This window comes from Buteo buteo, chromosome 13 (genome assembly GCF_964188355.1).
Source record: "Buteo buteo chromosome 13, bButBut1.hap1.1, whole genome shotgun sequence".
Lineage (NCBI taxonomy): Eukaryota > Metazoa > Chordata > Aves > Accipitriformes > Accipitridae > Buteo > Buteo buteo.
In genome coordinates this window covers 28,849,129-28,860,570 of record NC_134183.1, presented here as the reverse complement: position 1 = coordinate 28,860,570, position 11,442 = coordinate 28,849,129, and the positions used below count along the sequence as shown (strand labels likewise).

General features: G+C 47.1%; 1 long non-coding RNA gene across 2 annotated transcripts in view; it reads right to left on the bottom strand.

Moving 5' to 3' along the window:
- Positions 1-2,403: 2,403 nt before the first annotated feature.
- The window catches only part of LOC142038514 (uncharacterized), a 48,485-nt gene continuing 39,446 nt past the window's right edge, over positions 2,404-11,442 (bottom strand). For both annotated transcript variants that reach the window (XR_012652585.1, XR_012652584.1), the window contains exon 3: positions 2,404-2,752. This is a non-coding gene — a long non-coding RNA (uncharacterized LOC142038514). The remainder of the gene's footprint in view (positions 2,753-11,442) is intronic.

Sequence of the window (11,442 nt, the reverse complement as noted above, 5' to 3'; positions counted from 1 at the left end):
TATCTTGACCCATCGGGGTCTCTGGTATGGGCAGGCTCCGGAGACTTGAGGAGGAGCAGGAGTGGCTGCCTGCAGGAGGAGGTGTAGCAAGGAGCAGAGCCTCAGCCCCAGGGAGCCTGGGGGAGCTTCAGGAGGTAGAGCAGCAACACCCAGCAACAGCAGGCTCAGCACAAGGTGGAGGGCTAGAGGAAACAGCTGATGCAGGCAGAACCCAGACAGATGTGGGTGGCATCCCTGGCAGGAGAGGCAGCCTGACCACGCTTGGTTGCATATAGGGTTGCACAACTTTATCCAACAATTCAATACAAACACACCTCTCACATGCCACTTTGCGGGGGGGGGGCTTTTCTTTTTAGTTCTGTACGACTCCTCCTCGCTAGCAGAAAGAGTGTTACTATGACACCCCTGGCTGAGCATCGCCTTGTTGACTATATAACTCTATAAAGGTAATAAGCAACCATTTAACCAGAAATACAGACGCAGACTCCAGAAATGGCCATGAGGCTAAATAACAAATAGTTTGTAACAGAACAAGTCCACAGGGAAGCATTCAGCTTAGCGCTCAGCATGAAAATACAAAGTACACAAAGTACAACCATTAAGAGATGCCAAATTCATGCAGTAACATCAGTTCTCAGCACACCGCGGTAAATTAATCAGAAAATTTCTATTTTTTCCTATTCAAGCAAAGACATTCTCCTCCCCCTTCATTTCTTTAGCCTCATCCTTCAAGATCGAGTTTGCAAACAGCCTGAGTTAATGTTGATATTATTTTTAGCTGACTGATACGGAGGTTTCATTTGCTGCATCCTGTACGACAGGATTCGTGTTATTAATACATTGCAGAAAACACCACTCATCAGATCTTCTTCATATCCATTGTCAGTGTCCCAACAGAGTGACCATTTAAAACTGGTTTTCATAACTTGCTACAAAGGGTTGTACGTAAAGCAAAATCAGACCCCTGGGCACATTGGAGAAATGGGGAGTATTGATCTAGACTGCTCACAAGAGTAGATGACAAGCGTCTGCAGGAAGATACCCTCTTCTCTGTATTAGTAATTACACTAACACAGGAGAGGTTGGGCTTTTCCTCCTTGGATTTTGGAAGTGCTGGAAGAACAGACCTGCCACACTGGCTTTTATCCCCGGCAGAGCCCTCCCTCCAGCTCCACCACCACTGCTGCCTCATGGGTAGGACAGATACACAAGGCTGCAATAAGCCACCCACCCCGTTAGCACTCCTAGCTGGGACTCACATGTTCCCAGCCACATGCAGAGGCAGAAGCCGTCCTCCAATTCCTTGAGCTTCTGTGTCAGCCTCTAGTGACAACTCCAGCCCCAACAAGTATCACGCGATTCCTGTGAGGTTGAAGACCATTTGCACTCCCAAAGCTGCACCCTCACTAGTATCCTCAGTGTCAGAGGGCTCTGTCTTCAACCAGCTTGGATGCTGAGTTGTGTCACTGGCCACAAAATAGTTGAGGAAAAATGCTGGGAGAAGCAGAAAAGTTCCTAAAGTAGAAAACCTCTCTTTCTATGTGAAGGAGTTGGGTCTGGTCCACCAGAATGCAAAATATTTGCTGCTTTCTATACTCGTAGTACCAAACGTGATTTAAGATAAGCCAAACTCATTCCCTTCTTCCTTGTACATCCTCCTCCACACTATATACACACATACTATTGCAGAACCAAAATCCTCCTTGTGCAAGTAGTTGTCCAGATTTCAAAGCACTCATGTACAATTGCTAAAATAATCTGTAGAGCAGCCTCCAGTTTTCCCATTGATCTTCAGTAGCCTGAAAAGGTTAGCAGGCCAAAGAGGTCTCACTGCTATTCCCTCCTTCCTTTTAGTCTGCATTTTAAAAAGCAAACTCTTTAACTCTTTTAACTCTTTCCAAGTCTTAACTTTCAATCTACCTCTTGTGTGAATTTCTATAAAGGAGCTTTTTGCTCTGCAGGGTAAATGGGATATTTACGGGTGTTTAAGATAGAGTGTTTTAAAGTAGTTGTAGAGATATGTTTCTACTCATGGCACTTTATATAGTTATTTCTTTGTGTGGAATTGTTCATAACAATAGAAGTCGCAGCCTTGTGATGTACCTGTAACCCCACCTCCCCTTGTTAGTATAAAAGGAATTAACTGCGCAATAAAAGCCGGAAGTTGGCGCTCACACTGTGTGTGTTATCTGTCTCTTTCCCTGGTCCGGGCCGACCAGTGATCTAAGCGTGGCACCTTGATATGTAGCGAATGCTACATGCATTTTAAAAAGCAACCACATGAAGCATAGTAATACACATTAACAAGGAGAGAAGGCTAATGTATCATTTTGCATCAGAACAAAAACAGTGGACAAAGGTTAAAAAGTCTTTGCAAGCACTGAATTGTTAATTGAAGGTGAATGTGTGATAGAAGATAAACATTTTCAGGTCCAGATTGGGTCAGCTGACAGATTTAATAGCTTCCATAAAATACCACATTGCAACAGCTTTTACACTGTCTTTATGGGCAACCATCAATTTCCAGCTGGGCTTGGTGGCAGCCAGATCAATGTACAAAGTTTGAGGAGGCCCAGAAGCTCAGACTCAGATTTGCTCTTCCTTCAGTGACAGAAGAAGGTGCTAGTTTAATCCAAATCTATGGTCTTGGTTCAGAAGAAGCTCCATCCTCTGTTGACAAGTACCTTTGAGGTCAAGGCTTTTTCAGGCTTTGTCCAATGTCTGCCCAAATGTCACGCCATTCCAGCCTATGCTCTTAGTCAAAAAGGAAAAAAAAAAAAAGGCAAATTCACCCAATTCTTTTGTTTCTAAAATACAATATTGACAAGGAAATCCTGCCCAAGAAGGCTACCACTAATTTTGTGAGTGCTCTTGGGTGCACTTTTGTGCTGAAATTCCTCTTCTGTGGATTTGGGGGTAGCCTCCATTCACCTTGGAGAAGACATGTGCCAATTAAAGAAGGATTGAGTACAAAATTCAAAGATTGGTCAGTGGCAGTTAGCTCCGTTGGCAAGTCTCATTTCAAGTAACCTAACTCCTAACTCAGGCGGTATCGTACCATTCATTCATTCCTCTTAGAACCAAGCATCAGGCCCCCACCATAGTCACAGAGCAACTCACGGACGTAGAAGAGTTCACTGCAAGGCTGGCCGCTGCACTTGCCCTAGGAACAGAGGGGTCAATGTGAAGAGCCATGCTGGCACCAAAAACCCCAAACCCTCATCACATGCAAATTCTAATTTAATTAGCAGCACTAGGGTTTGAATGTATGACCATCAGATGCACGCTGCTGGGCCCAGCCCCTGGCATGGTCAAACACAGCCTGCACCCATGCCCAACTTTTCCTTAACCAGATGGGTTCCACAGCTTGGTCTTTCTAGATGAATCTGGACAGTTGTGCTTCCTGAAGGCCACACAAGTGGACAAACTTCCCTCTGGCTCTCCAAACATGGCATGTTTGAGGAACTAACAAATGCTCTCAGAAGTGCTGTGTCTAACTTAGATTTCTGTAACAGCAGCAAGGCTTACATAGTTGTTTATCAGTCAAAAAAGAGGGGTAGGCTTTTTATAGTCTAAACTTTATTAAGTGATAAAGATCTATGAATCATCTAACATGCAATTTATCTACAGACAAATAGGATTAAAAATAGAGCAGGTAGTTTCGTCTCCTTTTTTTTTTTAATTGGAATGGAAACAAAAAGAAAGCTGGCAGATGAGGAAAAAGAAGGCTGCTGAGATTGCTGAGCACGAGGCTATGGCTGAGGACTGCAATGACAGCTTCCTTGGTTATTTTATCTCCCTGATGAGGGGCCAGATCTTAGGTACTCTCAAGTGGCCCTTTTCTGTAATGAGGATCTCAGTATTTGGCCTATTCGTATTTTTCATTTCTCTGCACTTGGTCCAGGAAATCACAAGGCTTGGCATTTTACCACTGGAATCAATGCAAAGACATCTGTCTTTTAAGTGCTTGGCTCTGCCTCAGAGTTTTTTAAACTTTCCTTTCCTAAATGTAACTGATTGACAGGAGTGTGCATCCCTGGGTCAGTTTTCAACTCATGATCCAAATAGCTCCTCTTAACTTGGAAGAAATCCCAACAGTTTCCCAAAGAATTTTCCTTGGGACAGTCTGGAAACCCTCCTTGTCAATAAATAATTTCTATCAAGTGAAACACTGACAGAGCTACTCCGCTCAGCTAACTATACTGTGAAACATTAACCTCCTTTCCTGCCCCATGGTGGCAGAGACTGTGTTTTGCTGCTTTGTGACCCAGGAGTGACCTCACTGTGGACTCCTGTATTTTCAGCACACCTCCTTGAGGTTTGGGATTGAGTTACGTGGCACCTACATTTAAAGAAGCAGATGGGAAAAAGCAACCTTCATTTCTTCCTTGTCTCGGCTGGGCATGATATACAGTGAGAGGGGGCAGATAATGCCAGGACCACCTGTTCCTCATCCAAGGATGCTCGGTTTCCCCGACGCACCCCCCACCTCTCCGCCAGCCTGGCAGCGGTGCTGCCTGGTGTAAGGGGCTCTACCTGCCATCACCTAGGCATCTTGCTGCTCCAGCACACTCAGAAGAGCTGTGGCTCCGAGGGCTGGGGAGGAAGAGGAGAAATACGCTGCCAAGGAGAGCGAGGGCAGATGTCCTCAGCAGAACCAGATGGCTATGGGACCACAGGGGCCACCCTCCCATGGCACAACGTGTGTCCCTGACAGAGCTCCCTGGACACAGCCATGCCCAGCAGTTGGTAGCACAGTTGGGCAGCACCAGCAAGTTGTCACCTCGGGGGTCTCTGAGGCTGAGTGACATGGGGGCACATACTTGAGTGCCATTACACGTTCAGTTGTGCCTGCAGCAAGACAGGGCACAAATTTGTATCCGTTGCTGCTGGGCAGGAACCGTGACACTGGAGACACCAGGGCTGTCGTTCCATGGAGCTCCAGGATATGGAGCTGATGATAAATTCCTGAGGGTTTCAGAGGGTGAGATGCTCTGGGAGACCCCTCCTCACTCCAACAACCCCACCAGAGAGGGTTTGCCCAGAAGATCACGCATGATGCCGGAGCAGCACATAGGCAGGAGCCACCTCACCAGTATCCCAATTGACACCTATGCCTCTGGCTCTTCCCTATCCACTCCTTCCAACCTCACCCCTCCACTGAGTAGTTTCTCTACACCCACACTTCTCCACACCCACAATTCTCTCTCCTCCACCTGTCATAATATGCAGCCTGGCTGTACTGACAAGCCCACGCCACAACATTCACTCTCGCTAGCAAGCCCAGAAGAGGAAGCCTTGTTCAGGCCCCTACTCTTGGGGTACAAACCAAGCAGAGCACCAGCACCAGATCTCCCTTCCTGCCTTGTCTCCAGAGGAGCTTTAGGCCTGGTGGCATTGACCTGCACAGGTACCCATCTCGGGAGGGCTGCATGGCTTTGCCAAGCCTGCGCCAGAAGCCCAGAGCTATTTTGTAATTAGGATGCTTCACTCGAGCAAGAGAAGTTGTTAAAAGAGACAAGTATAGAAGAGTATTTTGTGGAAAGGGCTGGGTAAGGAAAAATAAGCCAGTTTAATGTTCTCACAAAGAGCACTGATCCAGAAAAAAAAGGAAAAGATTTTTCTTTTCATTAAGAAACAAACCAAAACAAACCCCACTTTTCCTTCAGTGCAAGTAGAGCGCACAGCCTCCTGCAGAAAGGCTGTTACAGCCCTGCTAGCTGGCCCAAACTTGACAGTGCTGCACTAGGAGAAAGAAAAAAGCCAAACCAAACAAACAAAACCCCCACTCTTACTCAGAAGTCAGCCCTCTGCCTGCAACCTGCACTCACTAGTCACAGCACAACCAGGACAGCCAAGGAGAGATTAGGTCAATTTATGGGAACAAGCTCACACAGCTCAGAGTCCACAGCTCCCCGGAGGGCCCCACGCTTTCACCGGGGCTGGCCAAGTCCGGCATGGGCATGTCCCCTCTCTCCGCCTTGTGCCCTGGCTTCTCTTTGGAGCTTGTGTTCCCAGGGGCCCCAGGCAGCTCCCGAGGGACACAGGGAACAAAGTACGTGCCACGTCCTGGCCAAGCTCTGCCAGGCACAAGGTAATCAAGGGCCCTAAGCTGCCCTGTGCTTCTGATGTGAGACTCTGGTTTTGGGCTGCCCAATGCATGCTCATTAAGAGGTTTCCAGTACCAATCTGCAAGGCTAAGCAGATGAAATCCAAAGGAAAAGCCACATGGCCCTCAGCTGTCTTGACGTCCGATTAGCACTTCTACTTCTGAGAGCTGCTACTGCCAGGGCAAGTACCTCAGCCCGGAGTGCCCACCACTGAGGCTGATAATGCTGCAGATTTGGCACCTGGGCCTCGGCACTGCCACCTGCGTGGACTGCTCTGCCTGCTGGGTGCCGGCCACCCCGTGAGTCCTCAGCCTTTTGCTGGCTCAGCATGAATGAGTTGTCAGCGGAGCTATCTATGGGATATTCTCTTGGCTGGCATCTCCCTCCAGAGCTTGTGGCTGAACTCCTGTTATTTTGCCTTCAGCACCGGCAGCTCTCATACTTTCAACAGAGATGCTAAAGTAGGCTGAGGTACTGCTTGAGAAACCCAGCTCTCTGCTTTACCTGCTCAGTCTCCCTTACAGCCCTTGCTTGGCCCAGCTAAAGTAATCTCGGCAACTTGGATGGTAAAACGCTTAGCCTTAAGGTTGGGACAAAGCTCTAACAAGGCAGCATAGACACAACCATGCTCATACAGTCCTACAAGTTCTGTGAAGATAGGTGGTTGCACATAAGAGATGGTGTTAGTGCCTGCTGTACATGCACAACCATGAGAGGTAAATCCATAAGGAGCAATTCACCCTGCTGCCTACTGACTTGACCCAAGAGGTTTGGATGTTTATATTCAGAGGCTAGAATCATAACATCCACAACAGATGCACCACCCCAAACATGGAAATATTCCTGCCACATCCTCATTGTAGCTGGCTCAGCCTTGACCCTGTAAATGAAGAGTGCCTAAGGCTAGCGAAGAAGGTAGCAAAATCTCTCTTAGGAGCTCAAACTCTAGAACAAACAACGGTTACAGGGAGGGGGAACAGGGGAAAGAGGAAAGGGAAAGAATAAAGGGAAAAAATGCAGCAGAGGTTATATTGTGCATGAGGATCAGGCAGCTTGAAGTGCTATAAAATCCTTTATACAAATGTTATTGCAGTCAAATGAAATAGCAGCTATTCTCAGGGAAACCCTAGCTACCCTCAGTGATTATTACAATAGCCAGAATGATGCAGTATTTTTTCCTTTTTGAACCAGATGCTATCACTAGTGGTACGTACCTGTATACTTACAGAACACTTTAGATCAGCATATCAAGTTCAGATGGAAACTGTTTAATACATTGATACACCCAGGTTGGATAGGGCTTTGTTCAATAACCATTTCTCATGGTGAGATAAGGGACAGAACTGAATGCAGCCATTAACTGTCAATCAAAGCACACATCAGTTTATTCGTGGCTCTCCTTACCCCTGGGAAACAATAAACAGTTTAGATATCCCTCAATTAAATCTCTCCAGGACCACCTAGTCACAGATTTGTTTTTGATATCCTACTTTTAAAACCTCTTGTCCCCGCCTACGGAGTTCACTACAGGCAGAGTTGGTGCAGCATTACACTTTTTTATTTCAATCCTTGCTTTTGCCAGAAAGTTAGTCAACATCTTGAGTCCTACCCCACTTGCTCAGACAAAATCTCACTGATCACAAAGATGAATGGGGCTCATTTCCTCATTTTGTCCCATGGGACAAGAAACATACTTAATAATGCTCCAGGTTACATATGGCTCATATATACTGCCAGGGCCTTCCCGCGCTGCCTGTTCCGGAGCAGATTTCCTGTATCCCAGACAGCTTCCCATTGTAACAGGCACACGCTTCCTTCCCACCGCACAGGTGGGACCGTAAGTACCTACGATCCTGCATTATTAAGCCCATATCTTCTGAGCAGGTCACAAGGGCATATTGGAAGCAAAGACGTAGTGTTTAAGCTGCCAAACAACTATTCTTTCATCAGAGCAGCAGCAAAACCAGCACTGCACGGACCCAAAGAGGAAACTCTGCCATAATAAGCTTAGATCAGAGTCCAAAGTAGGTGGAAACATGCCAGTTAATGACTTCCAGCTCCAGCATGGAGAGCACGCTGGAGGAGGACAAATGGAGCAGTGTCTGTCCTCAGCTTGAGAAGTCACAGAGCTCCTTTCTTCTAGATGCTCCACTTGTGTATTTGGAGAGGGGGTGGCTGTAGGGGTGGCCACACACAATGGCAATTAGAAACGTGCCACACATTTGGATCTCATCCAAATCAGACAGGCTCCCCCAACATTTTGTGGTATTAATAGTTGGCTCTTCATTTCACCCATTACAGGACAGAGCTATTACATGAATTCAGACATTGCACTGAGTCTTAAGACTGGTACTGCTTCTACCTTGGGGTTGGGAAGGCAGGGAAGGGAGGGAAGGCAGGGAAGGGAGGGAGGGCTGGGAGCCCCCCACCCGCACTTGGGTCTCTACTTTCCTTACTCACAAATTTCAGCCCAGGCACTTCCAAAAGATATTGAACTTGTCATAGAATGAAGGGCACAGCCACAACCTCATCCTTCACAGGACATGGAGAAATCCTTCAGCTTGCAGCCAAGGCATCCAACCAGGACTACAGGACAAGGGAAGGGAAAGAAAATTACATCTGTGACCTGCCAGTGGATTAGCACTGAAGTAAAGATTGAGCTCAATGATATACAGCCCTCTCAAAATCTAGGCTGGATAAGAGCCCAGCGACTACCCATGCAGCAGGACCAGTAACTACCTGGGAACCAGCAACAGGCCCACAGCCAAAGAGAAGCAGGTCAAGAGTCTCTAAGGTTCAACCACTATGTTCAACACACACAGTCAAAAGGGCCAAAAAGTCTGCAGGACCATACAGATAAGCAGTGGGACTGCTGCAGGCCATGCTACCATTCTGTATTGTCATCTCCATTACAGAGGATTGACCGTTCCCATGATTCTCAGATGTGCAGCTTTACTGTTCATGGCTCCCATGGTCAGAGGGAAGTTTGGGACTGAAATCCCAGGCTCCCACCCTTTTTGCCACTAAAGCACCCAGCCATGCAATTCCCCTGGTCTTCAGCAGGCCCTCAGATTTGACCCCCCCCGGCGGGATCACCTCCGCTCTGTCCTGCCTCTCTCCTCTACCACCCCTCCAGAGGCTGAGCAGCAGGTCCCGTCAGCCCCATCTCCTCAGCCATGGCCACCCCGTGAGAGCTGATGGTCAATGCATTACCAGGCAGCCAGGCAGCATGTGCTGTGGAGTCTCACTGCCACGCACAGCGGACAAGGTTAGGGTGCCCTTGCTGATGGAGCAATCCAGCTAGATGCTGGCCAGAAGCCCCTCAGATAAAACCTCCTGGTGGTAAGGCTGGAAAGGAAGAAGGGTAAGAAGCAAAAGTATGCATGCTGCCTCCGCTTTTGTCAAGAGACCTTTTATGCTCTACCACCCTGGGAACCGAAAAGAGGGTGTTCTGGGGCTGAACATATCTGAAACGTTAACTTTCAGAAGTTTGTGTGAATGCTTCTTCCTGGTTCTTTTGCAGCATGCAAACCTTGATTTGAGTGCAGGTTTCCACCCAGAACTCAAAACAAAACTGCTGAAACCACAGGCTTTGACAGAATCTCTGCCCAAAATAACTATCTTAGCACAGGTTTGCTCAAAATTAAAATCTCTCTTGTAGGCAGGGCACAGGGTTTAAGGCTGGTGAGGAAAACGGCAGCTGGGGGCTCCAGGGGGAAGGACTGAGGCAGAGAGAGAACGGGCAAGTCAGGACCCCAGCCCTGCTTATCTGAGCAGCAGCCCATACTTGGTGCAGCCCAGCAGCTCTGCATATCTATCACTTGAACCATCAGACCTGTTCCTGACCTCTCAGCATTTCTGAAAGTAAATCCCTGTAGGAGACGGTGAGGTTCTTTGCCTTAATTACCACATCTGTTTGCTGCCCACTAGGAATAAGGACTGTAAACCCTTCCAACACTTGCATGGGCGCTTGACGAGCTTTCTGCTCCCCCCGCTTTGTGGCCACTCTGTGGGTTGAGCACTCCGTGGTCTGCCCATGCTCCAGCCATGACCTTGTGCCTTCCCTCTCTGTTGTAATCCAAGCTGGGAGCCTACTTCACTTACTCTTTTTAGCAGCCCATTCTCCTTATCTGTTATAAACTCAGCGAGGCTAAAAATGTAGGACACAATAGCACTTGGATGGGACGCCTGATGTCAGGAATAGCTCCCTGGCTCCTTGAGCGGGACTGCGGCTTGACAAACCTTGCTTGACAAACACCGTTGCAAGCCTTGGAGAATGTGGGAACAACTCTTCCCTCCCGCGTGTTAGATCTGCTGCTCTCCTCCCTGGATAAAAGGCCGTTCTGCGCCTTTTGGCCAACATTCAGGGCTGCCAGAACAGGCAGAAGCTGCTCTCTGCCTTTTTTTTTTTTTCCCTATAAGCCACAGACAGAAGAAAACCACAGAGGGAAGAAAAGCCTTAAATCAGCATTGGAGATTTGGCTTCAGTTCTCTCTTTTATTTTTTAACCAGGGAGATCTATAGCAGAGATAAGCATATGCTTAAACAGTTTGCTGAATCAGAATCAAGAGAGTCAGATTCTCCACTCAAAAGTTGCTTTGATACCTCAGTTATGCTGTTCACTTAGGCAGTACATGTAAGTGAAATAGATCTTCTTTTTTCCCATGCTTTTGATGCTGATATTTCTGTAGGAAAGACTATGTATCCCGTCTCTAACAGAATCCTTTTTTCATTGGCAAGACTGACACTGCTGGGTGGTACAAACAAGTGTCACCTTGTCAGAAGTGACGCTGACAGTCGACAGGGCTTAGGTCCCCAGAAGTCAGGCTGCTAAAGGCAGTTTGGCAACTACCTGCTATCCAAAATACTCTTAAATCTCTGGTCTGAAGACAGAGTCTAGACTAAAAAAGGCCTTGACATAACTGCCCTGTCTCTAACACCAGATTTTCTCAATGCAGTAAAAATGACAAACTTTCCTAGTAAGGGTACTTTTGCTGGAATAGCATCTCCCAGTTCGGTGAGTAAAATAACCTAAACAGGAAAAAAACATGTTGATTTAATTATATACCTACAATGGGATTTTAATGGTACAGAAACGGCATAAAAGAAATAATTTCTTTAACCAGCGTTTCCTTATTGCCATAAGCTTCTAATGTAGGCCTGGCTTTAGGGACTTGTGGGACAAAGTAATTCGCTTCATGCTGGAAAAATCTGTAACCATTATCCTTTGCAGATGCAGAAGCCAGTGCACCCTGCTACACAAAGCAAAATCACTTGCTGTGGTTTGTTTTTTTTTTTTTTTGTTTTTTTTTAAAGAGGCAACCGTTCCCTT